At 48.7% G+C, this 19,846-nt stretch overlaps 1 protein-coding gene and 1 long non-coding RNA gene across 2 annotated transcripts in view; both read left to right on the top strand.

The window, feature by feature from the left end:
- Positions 1-19,846, top strand: part of LOC135368312 (tachykinin-like peptides receptor 86C) — a 119,038-nt gene that overhangs the window by 37,750 nt on the left and 61,442 nt on the right. The window lies entirely within an intron of this gene.
- Positions 16,295-19,146, top strand: LOC135368313 (uncharacterized). The gene is made up of 2 exons (XR_010414743.1): positions 16,295-16,672; positions 18,853-19,146. It is a non-coding gene; the product is annotated as an uncharacterized LOC135368313 (long non-coding RNA).

Below are 19,846 nucleotides of genomic sequence, written 5' to 3'. Positions count from 1 at the left end.
CTCCGGCAGCTGACAGAGGCCAATACGACAATTACGTTAATGCTACGCAAACACATACCGTGGGGCCCAATGACCAAGGAAACCTATGCGAAGTTAACAATACCACAGTATAATGTGAGCGTGACTCAGAGCGACACGGCAGCTTAGCGTTGGAATCCAGAGCGCACTGGTCAAGGACTTGACCTCTGTTCGTTGACCGCACCTGTTTTGTTCAGCACATTTCCTCCAGGTTCCAAGAAAGTGAACATGTGTTTCGTAAGTAAGTAAGTCCCGTTACAGAGCACGTGGGCGTGTCCATAGGCTTCTTGTCGAGCGCTAGGCTGACTGACCAGTGACAGTGAATAGTAGTAAGAAATATGGTCGAAAGAAAGAAAGGGTGGGACACTAAAAAAGCATCGGTATTGGTAACGATACGGAGATCGCGTTACCATAAATTTGTAACCGGAGTACTTTTCCAATACCGATTCTTAAGAAAAAGTTTCGCGATCCGCACTTCGATACCGAAAACAGTACCGATTACTGCAACGGCGTTACGCACAGCACTGCGTATAGGAGTACCGAAGGCTCAGGCTGTCGTATCTATAGATTTTATCTTTATTTTATCTATAGATATAGTATCTATAGATAGATAGATAGATAGCTTTTGCGGTACCTTTAATTTACGAAACACCAACTCCGAGGGGAGGCCGCGCTCAATGGACACCTGTCGGGAGAGATAATCGTCGGATACCCGTGCGTCGTCAGCTATCGAGAGAGAGACAGCGGCCTCCCCTAGGCCCCTAGGGGACTGTATTGGTATCATAGAGGAAAGAAAAAAAGGAGGAGCCCCAGCGGCTCTTCGTCAGAAGAGAGAAGCCTGGGGCAAGTGACGTGGGGATAGGAGGTGAACTGTAGCGTCTTTAGATCCACGCGAGGGTCACGTTACGCGAATAGCCCAATGAGGTCGCTGGATGTGCACACGCCGCTTTGGGGGCCACTTCGGCGCGTTACCACCACACCTCTCCAAGTATTCCGAAACTCTGCGTTGGGGGCTCCCATATAGAGATGGATGTAATCGAAGCCGGAAGGCGAGCGGTGATGTCACTGGAGTGGCCCCCAATCTCGGCTTCACTTCTCAGAGCAATAGGGATCCTCCCCTCTTTCCTTCCTCCATGATTGGTACATATATGTACAGTTCCTTCGTGTGTGACACCGCCGACAGGAGACCGCTCCGCCACAGGCTGGGGATTTCAGACAGCCGTGTCGCGAGCAGTACCTCGAGCTCTATAGGTGGTGTGCACGTGACGTCACGCCATAGCTTTGCCCGTGCCTTTCCCCTCTTTCCGGTGAACTGGCGCACCCCGCCTATGCGCGTGCTTCTTTTCCCTCTTTCTGGGGGACCGGCGCACCCTATCGCACCCCACTTATAGTGCCGAAAGGCTTCCTTATGATCCCGCCTATACCATTGCGGTGCTGCTGGTGGGTGCGGTGATGATGGAACTGCTGGCCGTAGTCCGCCACGGTTAGGCTTAGGCGGGCAGGGCAACGTCATGACTATCGCGGGGGGTGGGTTGGGGGTGGACGTACGTCCTGGGCCGACTTCACAGGGAACTGTGCCGACATTGCGGTTCTACATGGCTGGAAACTCGGACTCCCGCCTACCGGTCAGCTTCGAATAGGAGAGCGCATGTCACTGCACTGTTGCCCTTATTCCCGTATGTCCTCCGGTGCGTGACCCAGTACGCTATCTCGTTCCTCAGACTCATTGAGGTCAATAATTACGCGTATTACGCTCATGTTAAGCACAGAAGGAGGACATCGTTGCTGCCTTAACTGGATGCAAAAGAAGTTAGAAAACATCTCTTTTTAAATTCTTTAACTGCGTGCAGCCATAGCTGGGTCATTCCACGCCGAATGATCGAATGGTCCTGCTCGATCACCGCCAGTTCAATTCTCAAAAAATATCATGGGTACTCTGTGCTATTGGTTGGCATTTCCTGGAGTCCTACTGAAAAATATTGAACCGCTCTCGGTCCATACGCGGGCTCAAAGATTACGAGGAGCACGAAAACAATAGCATTAAGGATGGAGCCCGGAGGGTGGACTTTTCGAGCTGAGCTGTGGTTTATTGCCCGGGATGTGGTAATAAGGTCCGAACTACGCGCCAAAAGTTATTTCCTTCTCCGGTTTTTATTTGTCATCTGTCGGAATGGCTCATGTTGCGCCGCTATTTCTTCATGTTTGCGATTTAAAAAAAAATACTCTGCGGACAAGGAGAAAAGCAAGAAAAATGTGTGGGTAGTGACGACAACATAGCAGAGAATATGTAATAGCAAATAGCAAAGAAGCAATGAATATAGCAAAGAAGCATGTTTTGAAGGGCGTCCGCCCAGTAGAGTTTTCCACATTAAACGCAAAGCGTGATGCTTTTGTGAAAGTTGGACGTTTTCTCGGCTAGATTTGGAAATGATGCGATCGACAGAGAACAGTAAAGTTTGCTACGTTGTATTGAAATTGTATCGAACTTGTACTCCACATGTTTACTTGGTCATATTATATATACATAAGAGTAAAGTTTGAGTTTGAAATAAAAAAAATTAAAAAGGAACCACTTACGGCCACTTACGTTTCCGCAAAGTCTGTGCAAGATGGGTTCCCCGCCACCTAACTTGTGACCAAAAGGGAGCGCGCATGGCAGTCCCTGAGCAGCTTCTGAACCGGTTTCAATCTGAGGGGGACAAATTTTTGCAATCAATCACCACATGTGATTGCATCTGGATGCGTCATTTCACCTTAGGGACGAGAACCAGCAGCATGGAAGACCTCAAAAGAAAAGCAACATGCACCGTCTACTGGGAAGTCCACGGGAACTGTCTTCTGGGACATGCGGGGTGCCATGCATGCGGACTTCTTGGAGAAAGGGGCCACCATTAATGCTCAGTACTACTCCACGTTGATAATGGGTGCCGTGCGAAACGGAATTCGCAAGAAAAGGTCTGGGGTGTTGTTCGGAAGGGTCATTCTCCTTCGTGACACACACGATGAATTATAGGGTAGCAACCCTGGTCGAAATGCTGTGGCAGGTTTTGCTCCATGTCTATTTGTTTGGGCACCTTAAAGAGCACCTTGGAGGAAAGACATTGCACACAACTGAAGCCCCTAGAAAGATGTCCTTTAGTGGCTACGACAGCAGCCCAGTTCTTTCTACGCCAGTCAACAAGGGGTTGCCACAGCGATAGCCTAGATTTGCACGGTGAATACTTTGAAACAATGACGTAGTTTGGTGCTTCCCGAATTTTCCGTTGCACTTAAAGACATAAAAGTCTCCGTCAGCCTTGAACGAGCGTTGTATTTGAAGAATACTGCAGGCCCACAGCTGAGGGCCAAGCCAGGTAGCAACATATGAAGTGGTGTCATGCTACAAACCTATGTGAAACCTGTCTTTCCCCAGTAACAACCTTTCATGCGTTTTCAACGAGGCTCGTCTCCAGTTCGGCTATCTTGCTTTTGCCCGAGATCCCCTAATTAATGTGTTAATTAATGAATTATTCGTCATCTTGTAGGTACATGCTCTCTTCGGGTGGATGTCCGTCTGGACGCTAGTAGCGCTCTATGCTGCCCTCGTAGTTTTTTTTTTTTTTATGTAAAAGAATATGTAAAGGATTTTAAAAAAATTAGCGGTCCTCCTGGGCTGATGCAACGATGAGTCATGCGACAGCAATTGTTGAACTGCTAGGGAAATCCCGGGATAATTTTAAATTCCGAGTAATGGTTTGTAGATATAGGTTAAATGTAGGTGCACAACTGCAATATGTAATGCTATAGGAGAGGATAATGCGCTGTGGAGTTTGGTACGAAGAAAAACTTTTTTTTGGCCGCAATCATCTCGCAGTGTAGTTGCACGATGTGAGAGTGAAGGAACCGCGAACCCACTGTTTGTCCCTCTATGAGTCTGAAGGTCGCACCACACGGCAACCGTCCACCTTCCGTCTGCATGTTTATTCATTACGTTTTATTTGTGTTTATTTATTTATTGTTTATATGTTTATTTATTACGTTTATTTATTGCGTGAAAGGCCACACAGGGGCGTTACATGACGGAGTGGTGGGTTTCTAGTCAGAGATAACAACAATATTACAAGTTGTGAAAACAGTTAGCGAAACACTACACATTAGAAAAGAAGATATAAGAATAATAAGTTCCTTGGCACTGACAAGTTGCCTGACAGGGATGACAGATCTGCATATTATCAAGATAGTTATGAGAACACTAGACAAGAACATATAATAACAACACTAAGCACAATCAATAAACGACCCTCTGTTCACAAACATGTGACGTCACGAAGACTAGATATTGCTCAGGGGTATTCATATTTTAAATAGTATTTTAAATACAATGTATTTAAATACTGCCCATCCCTGGTATATTCTTCCAGTGTCTCATTCTATTCGACACTAGTCTCTTATACTGATACATATATACTCGACTGATATATCTCTGCAACTAGATAAAGTCAATCAGCAACAATAACAACAACAACAAATACACTGAAGATGATGAACGAACCAGTAAGCAATCATACTAAGTGTAAAATTCTCGGTGTCAACATGCGTGCGTGTGTCGGTATCCAAGCCTTGCCCTCCAACGAGCGTAAGAAACAACGAACCAAAGTTAGGAAGATGAACGATAATGGGGTGTAATGGGTGCCTTTCTTTGGCGTTGCCCAGTGCCATTATATGCAACCTACCGACGCGATAGAGAGGGATCCGGTTCCAGTCTTTTTTCTGGGGCAGACACTTGTCCTGTATTACCAGGCAGTTAACTCTGAGGCAGTCTTGTGGACAGTCTCGACACAGGAAATGAGACGGAAGAACCTTAGTCCGCGACTTCTTACTTGGTCAGGATGTCGTTGGCTGCCATCCACGTGGCTGTAATGACGGTACTTGCCTACATCATATAGACAAAGTGCAGCAAGTTCGGGGGACATGGCATGCTGAGGAATGAGAGCGCCGTGCTGTGTCTCTTTTCGTCCGATGTTTACTGCACGCTGTCACTCCTCAACACGTCACATAATTGAAATCATAAGGGGAGAGGCTAGAAAAAAAATAACTGGGAGAGAGGGAAATGGGAGAAAGCAAATGATTTGTAAAGAGGCGATGCCCTCCCCAGCGTCCAAGTTTGAGAGCCACCTTGATTGATACGGCCAACGTCACTCCGCCTCGGAATTCCTGGTATATCCAATCCAATCCAATCCAATCCAATCTAAGTCGTGTGTTTCCTCTGGGCTCCGTGTGTGTGAGCGTGTCTTGTGTCTATGAGCGGCGTACAGACGTGCATAGTTGGACAGCAGGAAGGAGTGTGAGGCAAGGAATTAGTATGCGTCCTGGACCCACTTCAGGGGGAACCGTGCCGATATCCGTCTGGAAAGTCTGCCGGAAAACCTAGTGAAAACCTCAGACAGCAAAGTGCAGTGGTGTAGGATTCAAATCCTCCACCTCCCAGTCTACAGCACGACCTTGACGTCACCACTGGGTGCAGCACCTCTGCAGACGTCACGAGGGCGTACGACCAAGACGAAGGTGGTTGATGACTGCTTTGAGATACGATGAAACGTGGTAGGCAAGTTTTTCTTACAAACACAGGCAAGTTTTGTCTGGAATCGTTGGCTTCCGTTTGCTTAGGTAGATTATTTCACGAAATCGTTGCGCGTTGGTCGCCACTCAGTTGGCTATGTATCACAATCCAAGACAAGTAAGAAGCTCATGTGCGATGTGCCAATCGCGCAAGCGTGAGAGTCGACAACGAGGGTAGTTATCTGAAAAACAGTGTTAAGTCTCCTTCCTTCATATCAAAAGTTATGAAATTTGTGATAAAATATTGGAGTACAACATTTCGTTCGTATTTGATTTCCCCTAACGGTGTATGGTTGCTGTTTTTGGTACCTCTCTGCTGACGAGGGTGCGCAGTCGGTGCGAGAGGGCAAAACGAATGAATTACTCCAACTCATTCGGGTACTCATTCGTACGTACCGCCATTTGGTTTCACCGGGTTACACGGAACGAGTGTCATTCAGTGCGAGTGTCAGCCGCTGGGAATTAAATTCAGTTTGCCGTGTGACAATGGTATTCAGGTGACTACAGTGATGGAAGTGCCTCGGAAGCGTTCTTTGCCGAAGCGCCACTGGCGCGAGAAAAATGGAGTTGTGGCGCAGTCTGGCGCAGCTGCGCGATCTGTAGTTGATGGGCCTCGCGCGTGTATGGTTGCTCATTTATGATGCGGAATGAATGTTTTCCACGTCCAATTTCAGTTTCATCGCGTCTGGGGCAATTTCCCGCTCAATTTAGAGGCGCGAGATCGGAGAGGCTAACCTCACCGCATCCGAGGCGTCAGTGCAGAGCGCTCGTGAACTGTCCACATACGCAATGTGTTTCGTTGTCAAAGAGCCTTAGCGATCCTCGAAGGTACCAAGTTACAGTGACCGTCAACAATAGGCCTTGACCATATTTTTAATGTGAAGCTACTCTTAGGAATCGAAGAGCGGTCTGACTGAGAGTCTTTGTCACTCATTGGTTTTATTGTAGATAGCCATTTGTGTTTTCCTAAGTGATCTGGGGTAGCCGGCTCTCGTAATGAGTGCCTATTTCTGATTTTTTTTTCTTTTCTTATCAACTCAACTCAACTCAGCGGTCTGAAAGTTTGGACATCACTCATGCCTCTCAGCTTGGACAGCGATAAACGCAGAAGTAAAATGCACGCGAGCTGGTGTACACTTCACGTATACAACATGTCCCTGAGTTTGAGGAAAACACAGAAGATAGCACAGGAGGCACTGCACAATCATTGCAGGTCATTACTACTTTTCCGTTTGCAGTAGTTGACATACAGTGCAGGAATCGTGGTGTTAATGAAGGGCTTAACGGTGGGCTTTGTGTGGCTCCTTCGGGTATTCGGAGCTCCTTATACAATAGGGCGTGGATTCGACGAGGACGACGTCTGAGTTACGGTTGATATACTGATGACCCAGATACCTGGAGAGGAATGGGAAATAATTCGTATAATGAGCTAAGAGGCGAGATACGCCAGAGTTAGCCTCGATGACGATGCTGTACATTTCGTTACCATTTCCGAGTGATGTAGAATTGCGCTTGCAGGTAGGGGTAAGTATCGTAAACCTGTAGGGGTGAGTATCAAGGTTGCGGAATGGGATCACCCATTCCATTCCAATTCCATTCCGAGGAATGGAGATTTGTGGTAATTCCATTCCTTTCAATTCCTCAGAACGAAAAGGTATGGCCAATTCACACTCCTGGGATGGTTTGGCAACCCCATTCCATTCCTTTAATTCCATCAATAAAAGAAAAAGGACCGGCAACCGTGCTGGGTAGCCCAGCAGTGCTATAGAGGTGATTGGCATTACCCATCGCGGAAAAAGCAAAAAGACAAGGTTATTTAGCCCTTGACCGTGTGGCATCCAGACCTGTCCATTCCAATTCCATTCTGCCTGCGAAAAAAAAAAGCCTAATTACATTCCATTTCAAGGACAATTTCCGGCATTCCATTCCATTCCAATTCCATTCCGGGCTCTGATAAATCTGGAATGATTCCGGAATCATTCCAACCCCGGAGTGGCAACTCCGCAACCCTAGTGAGTATACAAAAAGGTTAATGCTGCGGTATCAATAATAGCGGCAGTGTTGCTGGCATGTTTCTTCTCGACGTATTGATTTTTGCAGGAATTGCAGGAGAATTCTGTGGGAAAAGATGGACTTGAAATGTTCCTAACATCTGAGTCTTGCAGTAATATCGGCGATGGGATTAGAGGAAATCATTTGTTAGTGAGGGGCATGGCAGGATGGACCAGCAATTTAAGAAGCAATCATAAAAGCGTTCGAGTGCCACACTTCGCACGAGATTATGGATCCTTTTCCTTCCTTCTTCAGATACCTGACATTTCGCAGTCCATAACGATGCTTTCTTACCTGTTAGGGGCCTCTCCGATGCCGGCGGGTTCCTTATTAGGCGGTGCGGGGTTGTACGTGGAGGCAACGTAACGATCTTTAAAAGCCAGAGTTGCTTTCACATAGGCCCTTGACATAGAATTCGTTTTTGTGGGACAGTCTCGGAAAACACCGATACTGCCGACACTGCCCTGCCCACATTTCTTAGTTCACTTCTTTTTATTATTGCAATATTGTCGGTTGTCGTTTGGGCCATTACGCATAGGAGAATTTATTTAATCCTGAATATGAGAGAACTGAAGTTCTGAGGCTGTCCTTCCTGTTTAATCCTGTCTGATCCCCACGCTGTCCGATATTCCCCTTGCGTGTGTCCACGGAAGATTAAGTACTGTGAACTCCGTCCGATAATAGAGACTTTTGACAGGTCCAGAAGCAGCTCAACGAAAACGATACAATAAAAGAAGCTGTCAAATCAAAGATCAGCAACGGGAAAATTGGACGCTTCAATGGAACATGACGATTGGCCTATCATGGCTTCAGGAAACAGCTACCCTGGATAGCGTCCTATCTAATAAAAGCAGATGGCGTCCTATCTGATAGCGTCCTCGATAAACTGCACCGGTGCACCCCGGTGCGACCTGGTGCGGCTTGCCATCCTCGATAAACTGCACTGGTGCGCACTGAACGTCCTCGATTAAAGGAATGCACCCGTTCAGTGCAGCACTGAGTTGCCCAGAACTCACACCGAGAAAATCGGCCGAGCGCCAGAGTGCAATCCCAAGAAGCATCGCGATTGCCGGAAGCACGGAGGAAGGCGGAAGCGGCAAGTAGCCAGGTGTAGCCGGGCAAGTAGCAGCAGACAGCCATGTCAGCATGGCATTCGATCGGTGCCGCTCGCCAGGTGCCGCTCGCTACTGGTCACGCAGCCTACGAGCCACAGCGAGCACAGATCTCTAGGTGGCGCACGCTAGTATCCACCAGATCCACCAGTGCGGTGCAGTTTCATGTTCGATAAAGCCTCCACCCAGGGCACCGTCAGTGTAGAGCGCCACGCACCACGGTGGTTTCGGGGCAATTCCGGAGCAAGTTTATCGAGGACGCTATAATAAGAGCATCCCGTAGACGGAAAAGCGCTCTGCGAAAACGATACGATAACGAATCCAGGCTCAGCGATGTGACGACAGCCAGTTGAGAGGAAAAGTGCGGTCGGCTTATCGTGTTTCCGGAGCACCTTCCAATGGGAGCGTTTACCTCGGCGCAGCAAGCAAGTAAGAAACAGAGAGAGAGAGAGAGAGAGAGAGAGAGAGAGAGAAAAAGCATGGCCCCGGAGCAATTGAATGATTCAGAGATGCAACCGAGTGGGAGAAGAATCTGAGCGAGTTTCCCCAAGGAGATTATGCTGTCGCTTCCGACATCAAGAGTACCATGAAAGTTCAGGAGAGAACTTTCATCGCGCAGACCTGACCCTGCATACTGCCGCTTGATCTTTCAAAAATAGAAGCCACGTATGGCGTTCATACGCCTTTTGGCTTACTTGAAGAAACGCGCCGCTTACAATGAGAGCGTGTTAGGCGTGCACTGCAAAGCGCCCGTCATAGGTTCACGGTGAAATGTCCGTCAGAGAAGAGTATAAGAATTCGGAGTCATATGTGCGGCATATCTGGTACCGGACTCGCTAGCAATCGCATCAACCATGACTTGAGAAGACACAACCACGACGTTCAAGCAATGCGGAGTGCACTTCTTGTGGACACGTGGCATAAGAGGTATAATTATGTAGTATATACTCACCAACGGTGGGATGACAAGATCTTCGGGATGTGTGGGAGAGGCTGTATTTCACCCGTGCGTACCGAGAGGTGGGCAAAGGGGGGTTGTGGCCACCCCCCTCTGGAACTCCAAGGTCGCTTGTGAAAATACTGCACTCTTTATTCATAGGTCGTAAAGGAACCTCAGAACACCCACACAGTGCGCAACGTCCGCCTCCAGAAAAAGATGTGATAGGGGGGGGGGGGGTCTGCACACTTGCTACGCCCCCCCCCCCCCCGCCCCTGGAAAGCCCAAGTCTGAGAAGACGCAGACAAGCGTGGAGCCCGCGCATCCTCCTTCACTGTGCTCCCCACGAACGACAGCAGTCCCGTCAGCGTTTGTCAAGAGGCAAAATTGCAGCAGGTAATCTGAGTTTGAGAATGCTACTTGATCCTCGAGTCAACAAACCGTTGCAGCGTCTGACCACCCAAGCTTTTGAACATTCCGTTGCGGACACGGAGTTGCCTCTCATTTTGTTCCTTCTCGCTAGCAGCTAACAACCCGTGAAACGCAGAGTAGAATCTATTTTGTGAGACCAAGCCCTCGTGATAATCCTATTCTTTTTCCGTGCTCCTCCGATCCCTTCTTCTTTACATTTCTTCGATCTCTCGGTTTCTGATCGATCTCACTGACCTTGGTTATTTAAGGCGGGGGCATTCGCGTTGTCCACCAGCGGCATGGCCCAGCGGGTTAAGGCGTCCCGGAGACTGGGAGGTGGTGGGTTCGAATCCTACCACTTGCTGTGCTGTCTGAGTTTTTCCGTGGGTTTTCCGAAGATTCTTTACAGCCGAATGTAGGCATAGTACCCCCTGAAGTCGGTCCAGGACGCATACTAATCCCCCTGTCCCCAACTCCTTTCTGCTGTTCTCTCTATATCTGTCTACATCTGTACGCGGCTCATAACCACAGTTACGTCACGGCGCTCACACGGAATTAAGAAGAAGAAAGAAAAAAACATTCGTTTTTCGCTTCGTGGAAGCTTCAGAAATGATACGTAACTTGCTGCAGAGCACACTGAGGAAATGTCCGAGCGTTCTCCCTTTTTCCCTCCCCCTTGAGCAACGTCAACTGTTAGTGCTCACGTGCATTTTTAAACTACCAGTGTGTCACGCATGCGATAGAATTGCACGGAGATCTCCACGGTATTGGTATTCAAAAGAATTTCGTAAATATTGCTTGCCGATAAAAACAAACTCGGTTAGCCCAAACTTTTTTTTTTGTTTGCAGGGTGCTTGAGAATTGAAAATGCACGCCCCCCGTGTCTATAGGGGATATGGAAAGCGAGTTATTGCTCCATAAAATGCAGGGGGCGCTCATTACCCTAAGTGGTTCACGTCTTTCGTATAAAAACTCCGGCAGATATCAATGTACCTGAACAGCAATTTCGTTCGCCGTACGAAGACTGCCGAACATTGGCAAAATCGATCTAAAGAATAAGATCAAAGGAGCCGGAAAAGCACCGTCTTATGAGGGCGCGATACTCACCTCCTTTATAATACTGGTATGGTGCGCATTTTGGCACTGGTTTTCCTTTTTGGCCTTTCAATGCATTTACGGAAGTGCTGTGGAGATGTCGGGAGACAGTGCGTATGAGCAGTCCGTTCTTTGTCTATAATGTCAAAGGCACAATGCACTAGACAGGTCCACTCCTCCCTGTTGTCCTCTGTGCAAGACAGGCAGTTCATGTTGACAGCGTAGTTGAACAGATTGTTGCTTGTAAACCTAACGCAGCAAGTCAGAAACATCAGAGAGAACGCTTAACACTTTTTAATTCGCTAGGGCGACGCCTGGTGGGAAATAATCCCCAATGGACCTTATCCACATACGTGTCGTATCCTAGTGGCTCCCCAGCAAACTACGCTCGGCGCACGCCAAAACAGATCCACGTGGGTAACACAATAAAGACCAAAACCGGTCCGGACAGCGACCGACGATCTCGCGCCGTTCGTGCGGTCGCCCCACTGGTTCCCACTTCTGTCGTCCTCATATACTGGGCCATCTACTGAAGAGAGAGATAACCGTCTCCGGCGCCTCACGCGCGTCATGCGCATGTACATAGGCCGTTTGGAAAAAGGTCCATTCGTCAAGCAACAGTGGTCTATTTTCCCGACGGACTTGCTGGTCCAGATGGCTACGTAGCCGACACGTAGCCAACTTCTTTCGTTTTAGGCCCAGTGTCGTCCGCATGCAATGTAGTTTTGCGCCGTACTTGACGAGTAATGATCACTTGTTGAGTACTTCGACACAGTTGTGATCTATGTTATCCTTGCGCCAGATAAATATAAAATCAATGAATCAATCGACACAGAGTTGCCCGTAATTTGGTTTGTAATTTTGATTTTCTAAAATCGTATGAGCGCAGTTGGGACGAAAACTGTGACGCAGGAGCACGGAGGGCTCAGCCTACCCAACAGATAAATTTTCCGAGATTGCACCTCCTCTTCTTTACGGTACCTTTAAAGGGGCACGAAAGTGCAAGAATTTCTCGTCGCGCAACGAAAGATACCGTTTCCTTTGAGAGCAATACAAAAGCAGAGCCGTTTATAGAGAGAGTTTGGCCATTAGGAGGAGTCTAACCTCAACCGCGTTATGCGACGTCACGGCTAAACGACATCCCTCGCCGCGCTCTATTGTTGTCCAGTCGTCAAGCGGTCGCTGACCCCATGTTGATGCAAAGCGTCGTTCACGATGCAAGGAGGAAGACACGTGCGTATCGGGTCCTTCGAGAACCCTTCGTCCTTGAATCCTTTCAGTTTGGTAACAAAGCCCCCATATCACAGGCGCTTGTGGGTCATGATCCGCGACAAAAGCACCTGTCGACCAGCCGGTGGACTGCATCAAAATGGCGCCTACCCGCTGTCTGATAAGCGAATTTCGCTTTGATTCAGGCTTTTTGGGCGGTGCTACTTCGGGGGGTCCGCCCGTGAAGCGGCAAAAGATCAAAAGATGGCTAAACTCTCTCTATATACGGCTCTGTACAAAAGGAACGGGTTGCGCCATCTGTTGCGCCGTTCGTAATTTATGAGAGAGAGAGAGAGAGAGAAAACGCGATGCATTCTTCCTTCTCCTTCTCGTTGTCAAGAAGCTCGACAATACAGAGAGACCTCCCATTGGTCTCCTCAAGCGATCTCCCGCGATGATTGGAACAGATAGTTTGTGGGGACCAATGAGAGCGCGCTCCGCATCGTCGACCTTTTTGTGAAGGAGAGGGAGAAGGAAATTCGTAAATTGTAGGTTCGTTTGCTGACATCTGTTCCTTTTGTGTTGATGTCAAGGTAACAGCATCTTTCATTCCGCGAGGAGAAATTTTTGCACTTTCGTGCCCCTTCAAATTATAGTGCAAGTACAGCTTGGTGCAACGTTAAATTTAACACAGCGACGACTGGCGGAACGGGTGGAGAGCTTCCTTATCGGCGCTAAGCGTCGTGGGCTATCCCACTCATGCTTGGGGGTGTTTGTCGAGAAGCATCCTCCTCCAACTCACGATAACCATCCTCCGCGCATTCGGAGCGGAGCGTCTGTTTCTGTGTCTACTCAGCGCCGATAAGGTTGCTCTCGAACTGCTCCGCCAGCCGTTGCCGCGTTAAAGAAAGGGTTACAAGCTGTACAGATGAACCGTAAGTGTAAATACAACACACAAACATCTATGCCTACTACCCCGAAAAACGCGAAACGGACGCCGGTAGAATTTATAGAACAAGGCAGGCGTCTGGATTCCGTTTGACAAAGTTGGTCTCCTTTTTCTATCTGCGCCAATCCTTTATCCGGACATTGCTTATGCGCCCGAAGGGGCTTCTCCAAGACAGCCCGGTGTCGAAGATTGCCAACGCTCGCGAGAGAGAGACGTGTGACTCTCTTGAGCATAATCCGTTCCGCAATAGGAAACGGTACGATCCTGCCACCAGTGAGCTTCGTTCATTCCTGGGAGCACCGCGACGTACGCACACTTTTTAGTTACTGTGGCCGGTTTTTTGACAGCTGCTTGAGAAAGGATCACCGCGCATGGAATTCTCCTTTCCATCTACACCTCCCGGTCATCCTGGACAACATAGGGAGTGTCTTCCCGAAATAGCAGTCAGTTGGGCAACTCGTTGGAGGGAAAAGTCATCTCGTTTCATAGACGTCAGTGTAAACAAAGAAATTGAGAAAAAAAAAAGGAGTTGTTCGTTTTCCTCGAACCACTTCTTTTCGCCAAGTTTGAGATGATGGAGTGTTTTAACAGATCGGGAACGCTCTACGAAAAACAGTAACGAGAGGGAAGAAGCCAAGCAGCACGGGCACCTCGCAGAGAGAGAGAGAGAAGAGAGAGAGAGAGAGAGGAAGGGAGAGGGACTAAATGGTTTATCGAGTTTTTGCGAAACGTTTTAGTGAACTTCTTCCAATTTGGCTGCAACACTCTACTAATGGTACCTCCGGCTGCCGCCTCGGAGTAGTGGCTTCAGCTTCTCCGCCCAACCGTAACAAAGCAAAATATGAACACAACGTAAATTTTACCACGCCAGCGCGATAGAACGGTTCAGCATAAACGTCCACAGCCCTGTGATCGTAACCCTTGCATGCCAGATCTCAGAATTTTTCTAGTATTCGCAGGTCAGGTGCAGCAACGCTTGAAAGGACCAACAGAATGTTAGCCGGACCACTCCGTTCCCTCAACAGCCGTTCCGTTCCGTTGAGGATATCATAAGGTCATTGTTAAACAAACAAACTGAGAAGAATTACGAGGTTTCATGGAAACGAGCTTCGAATATGCCAAGAAATACTTTTTCCAAAATTCCGTGTGTGCGCCGCGATGCAACTGTGGCTATGAGCGGCGCGTACAGATGTGGACAGATGTGGTGCAGCAGGGAAGAGTGGGGGTTATGGACAGGGGGTTAGTAGCAGTGTCCTGGGACGACTTCAGGGGGAACTGTGCCGACATTCGTGTGAAAAGTCTTCGGAAAAACCAGGGAAAATCACTATCATTATCACTACCCATCCTTATGTGCCACGATGCTAGGACACACAGAGCATCGAATATAGCGCGTTGAATCACCGGCTCCTTTAGCCGAGCACTAAGCAGTGAACGGCAAGGTTATGATGATACACTGATGCTAACGGAAGACGTGACAAGGCGTTCGCGTTTGCATACGGACTTTCTTTCCTTTGAATTTTCCTTTTGAAGTTTCCTTTGTCTTTCCGGTGAATGGCATTAAAGGAGCAATGAAGTAACATTTAACATGGTTCGAAACCCTGTCACATCTGTCAAGCTGTCCTTGAGAAGCCACCATGCAAAATATTTTCGTTCTGCGGTGTATCGACACTGAGCAGTCAAATTTACAAAGAAACAGTTGGGAAAAGCTGCCGCGGATGACCGACACGATCCTTGGTGGCGTCGAAAAGTCTCGGTGCCTTTCTTTCGTCTGACGAATTGGCGTGGTCGTTTCTTGGCAGCTTTCGTTGCTAGATGCTGAGCAATGGCGTTCTCTTGGTCAAAACGTGGCAATCGCGCGTGTTCTCGTGACGCTTTCCTAGCGCCAGGAATTCGCCACCCAGCACTTTTTTCGCACGGCCTCGGGTTGCCCAACTATATCGGGTATCATCTCATCCGCACCGCGAGGGCCAGCATGTAGAAGTTAACGTGGGTTACTAGACGACGGAACTGGAACACGAGCGACCGCGACGCACCAGTAGCGTGATCTCAGCGGTTAAAACCTCTGGCTTCTGGGCACCCATGTTCGGATGACAACTATCACGTGACCTGAGACTGGCAACCAGGCTTGCAACTTCCGGGCGCAAGGCCGTGTCGCCGCCATTTTGACCACACGGATTCGCCATCTTGTTTCTTTCTTTTCGACAGTCGCGCTGGTAATACCCGCTTGAGCCTCGCCGCTATACGTCACTAGTCGCATGCCACGGGAATACTCTACGTCATGACGTTCCCTCGCTCTCCAATACGCTCTTTCCAAGAGTGGAGCATTCTTGAAAGGTGCGGGGAGCAGAGTCCTCGCGCACGCGCTGCAGCTTACTTGCGCCCGTCGTTCATTCGTAGGAACCCTTTTTATTCGTCGCAGAACAGCAAGAAGAAATTTTGGGGACCACCTTATTTCTTTGCACCCTAACACCAAGCGATCGAATTTCTTGAGAGCCCGGATGACCGCAGACGCCTATCGCCGTCCAGCGCGCCCAGTGTTGTCCGAAAACCTTCTTCCGCCACACAGACAAAAATCAGCAGGCCATTGATCAATGGGTGGATGGATGAGAGTATGAAGGGTGAGGAATGAGATTAAAGATTAAAAACGATAAGTTGACGAGACGAATGATACAACTGCATGGAAGACGGCTGATGGAGTGGTGGCGTCTGCGGTGTGGCCCAAAGGGGAAACGGTAGATAGCGACAAGGGAACGGAAAAGGTTTCGAAGGGGTTCATTAAGAATTGACGGCGGATGGATGCATAAAAGGGGGCAACGAAGAGAGAAGCGCTCCATTTTGTCATCACGCCACAAATGTGGGCAACTAGAAGAAGTGTTTCAATGCACGGAGGAGGACAAAGTGGGGAATGCCAATTGGATCGTGTGTGTGAAAGATCTGGACGGGATAAGGACTGGTGAGCTGCAGATTGGCGACTAATGATGCCGAATCGTTTGAAGATTTGACGCAGGACACGGGGAAAAGTGGAGTAACCGCAAGGTCTGTAAGAGTAGGGCCGCCTTCGCCGGGGTAAATGCCGTTCCAGTCGCAGTAGTTCCTGGGAGGGGGTTCTCATCGAGAGCCCTATGTCAGTGAGCCACGTGCACAAGGCATCTAAATGAGACTGTAAAGCAGATTGCAGCTCTGGTAGCGATGCAGCTGCTGCTACCAAAAGGCAATCTCACCTGGATATACTATATGGTCACAACACCAGGATATTTTGGGACGGACCTTGAAAGATGCTGAAGGGCAAAGGTGAAAGAATGTACACCTGAGGGTGTCTGATTATGTGTGATCTGATTATGATAGCGTGAGGAGCAAGTGCCATCGGTGCAATAGGATTGCATGTCAAGAGAGAACATTGTAATCGTCATCTCCACATTTTTTTTTATATTTCAATCAAGCAATTGTAGTCCTGCAAGAATATATGGCGGCAAACGCACGGCTTCCTCAACTGAGTCAAACGCCTTATAAACATCGAGAGGCAACACGCCCCGACTGCGTTTTGTTTTTGCTCATGTGAACATCAAAAGTATAGCTCACCATAATCAAAAGTAACATTAGCTATTCAGATCGTGCCGAAGTCTACTTGTGTTCGATGTGAATAGGTATACTTGGAGTCTACTTGTGCTCTCTCTCCCTATTATTTTCTTCGTCAACATCAACATCTACTTGTGCTGGGGATAAGATAGCCACAGCCACAAGCCGTGATATCCGAGGACAAATAATGCGAAATTTTAAGAATCAGGACAATCTTCGTAACTTTCCAGGCATCTAGAATCTAGCAGTCCCGGATGGAAATATTTGAAAGACCAACCAAAAGAGATAAGCGGGAAGACGATATATGGTCTTCCCACTCATCTCTCTTGATTTGAAGTCGCCATCAGGAGCCGAGCTGTGATTCCTCCGGGACCCGGCGCAGAAGGGCGAATAGCACGGATATGAGGATCTTTCTCATCAAAGGACAGAGGAACAAAGTCTTCGTGTGTGAATGGGGAGGCACCGATAGAACGCCACGGAAGCGCGTTTATAAAGCGAAGTTCGAGGTCAAGAGCCGACTCATTCAAAAGGCGACAGATTTCCGATGGGACAGTGATATGATGAAAGGTGGTTTCGCAATGCCGAGCAGGAACGAGAAGGCGATAAAGACAGGCTCGCCGCTTTTGGCGAGAAACGTGAGCATGCAGAGATGATTCATGCATGGTTGTTTTTACTCAGGCAGCAGTGCGTTTCATGGAAGCGTTGAGGCGTTTGTACTGAAGCCAGTTTTGCACAGTTTCCTCGAAGCCCGCGAATGAAGTCGGTAAGCTCCTTACCGTCGTCGTTGATCTGAGCTGGACACACCAGCTCACCTAGTGGGTTACGGTGACGGCATTCCCGCCGAGACTGGGAGGTGACCCGGGTTCGAATTCTGCGCCGGCTGTGATGTCTGGGTGTTTTCCCTGGGTTTTCCTCAGACGGGCTTTAAGACAAATGTCGGCACAGTACTCTGTGAAGTCGGCCCAGGACGCACGGTCCCCCTCCCCACTGCGATAGCCATGATGTTGCCCTAAGCGTGAACGACTACGGCAAGCGGTTACATACCACTACTACCTGAGCTATAGGTATAGTTCCTATAGCTATAGTTCCATACCACTACCTCCACGCTCAGGGTAGGTGCGCTGAAGCGTCCGTGACGATCCACCACGGCTTCTCGGGTTGTCCGTAGGGTCACGACCTCTGACAGCCTCATCATTCCAAAGAAACCCTTCTACCCCTCTCCGGTTAGCCCCGCTGACATTGACGAGGTCTCCACGTAGTCTTTCGCGTACTCACGCTATACCCATGGAGCCCCTAAACACACTATCGAGATTCTTCTTCGTGGCAACACCTCTTTTCGAGAAGAAATTGTTCGGATTTTTTCACGATCCGGCGCGTGGCCCAAATGTCGGATCGGGCCGCGGAGTATATGGCATTTTGATAGCTTCGCTATTATCCTCACATTTTAAGCGTGGTTAGCGCCGCTCCCAGGTGCCTCAAGTGTTCGTCCCAGTCTGATGAATATACCACCATGTCATATCGAGGTAGGCGCACGCATACTCCTAGTGTTCTGAGTGGGCGGAATTTACAGTTCGCTAAAATGTGATTGTAGCGCGTTTGTGATTGACGCGCCCCGCGAACTGTCCGTGACAAATACGAGTCACAAATGTCGTATTTTCCTGGCTCTCAGTCTCTAGTGGAATTTGGCAGTACCAACGGTGGTCCTGCGCGGAACAGTGGGGCGCTGTTGGAATGCCATGTGAGTAGGCTTCGTCCACGGTGTCGGCATTTATAGTGCACCGTAATTCACGCAGATTCGTGCTACGCTTTCCTTCTTGATCACGCAGACAATGGGGTAAACTATATAGCTCTTGATCTAAGAGTTCACTAACTTCCTTCTCTACTTCTTTCCGCAGAAGCTGGGGTGTACGGCTGACCTGGTTTCGTGACGCGCTCTTCGCGTAACCTTATCACGTGGGAGCCTACTTCCGCCACTGTGGAGCCCCGAACAGTGTGTTGAACTCTCGAATCTCGTCTGCCTGTACCTCTCCCTAATGAGACGTTGTCCCGACTCTCGAGAGACAAAATGGATTGATCAGTATATCTTCCCGTTGGCGCTGTTTCCACATCTCCGAACTCTCCCTCCCCTTGGAAGATTACCCCAACGTGATTGACTCTGGCCTTGTATGTCCGAAGATTATTCGCATCGATCATGTGCCGTAGTCATCTTTTGTGCCGTCATCTGTCGGCACTTCGTACGAATGTTAACGACGCTTTCCTATCACCACGAGACCGCAGGTGGAGCAGAGGCTTGTGACACGGCATCGTACACTCTTCAAAATGAAATTCACCACATAGCCACATAGCACACACTCTTGAAAATGGTGGTGGTGGTGGTGAAAGAGCTCGCCGCTGTTCTTGAAAATGAACTTCCCCACATAGCACGCTCCTAGCCAACCGCCATCCCGAATGACATCGTCCTCTTCCTTGATTTGTTGAAAACGGGAGGTGTACGCCTTTATGTGGCACTTATGCAGTTATGTTAATTGTCACAAAAAGGCGTACGCCCCGCGCTTTCCACAAATCAAGGGTGAGAGAGGTATCATTCTGTACAATGGTTGGGGCCTTCAGCGTGCTATGTAGTGAAGCTTTGTTTGAAGGGTGCTCTCCTGGCCCACTGTAGTCTGCTAGCAGGCTATACTATAGTCGTGACGATGTCCACCCAATGTGCGGCCAACAACGACGAGCTATTTCGCTACCACCACACCTCCCAGAGAGGCAGAGATCTCAGTTGTCTCGCGACGTAAAACACCCAATTATTATATATAGAGGCAGCATAATTTGCTGCTTGGCTCGTAATGCACTCTTAAAAATGAATTTCACCGCATAGCATGCTCCTAGCCAACCATC

Source organism: Ornithodoros turicata, chromosome 9 (genome assembly GCF_037126465.1).
Source record: "Ornithodoros turicata isolate Travis chromosome 9, ASM3712646v1, whole genome shotgun sequence".
Lineage (NCBI taxonomy): Eukaryota > Metazoa > Arthropoda > Arachnida > Ixodida > Argasidae > Ornithodoros > Ornithodoros turicata.
Note: the sequence above shows the minus strand (reverse complement) of the source record. Positions and strands in the feature narration are given on the sequence as shown.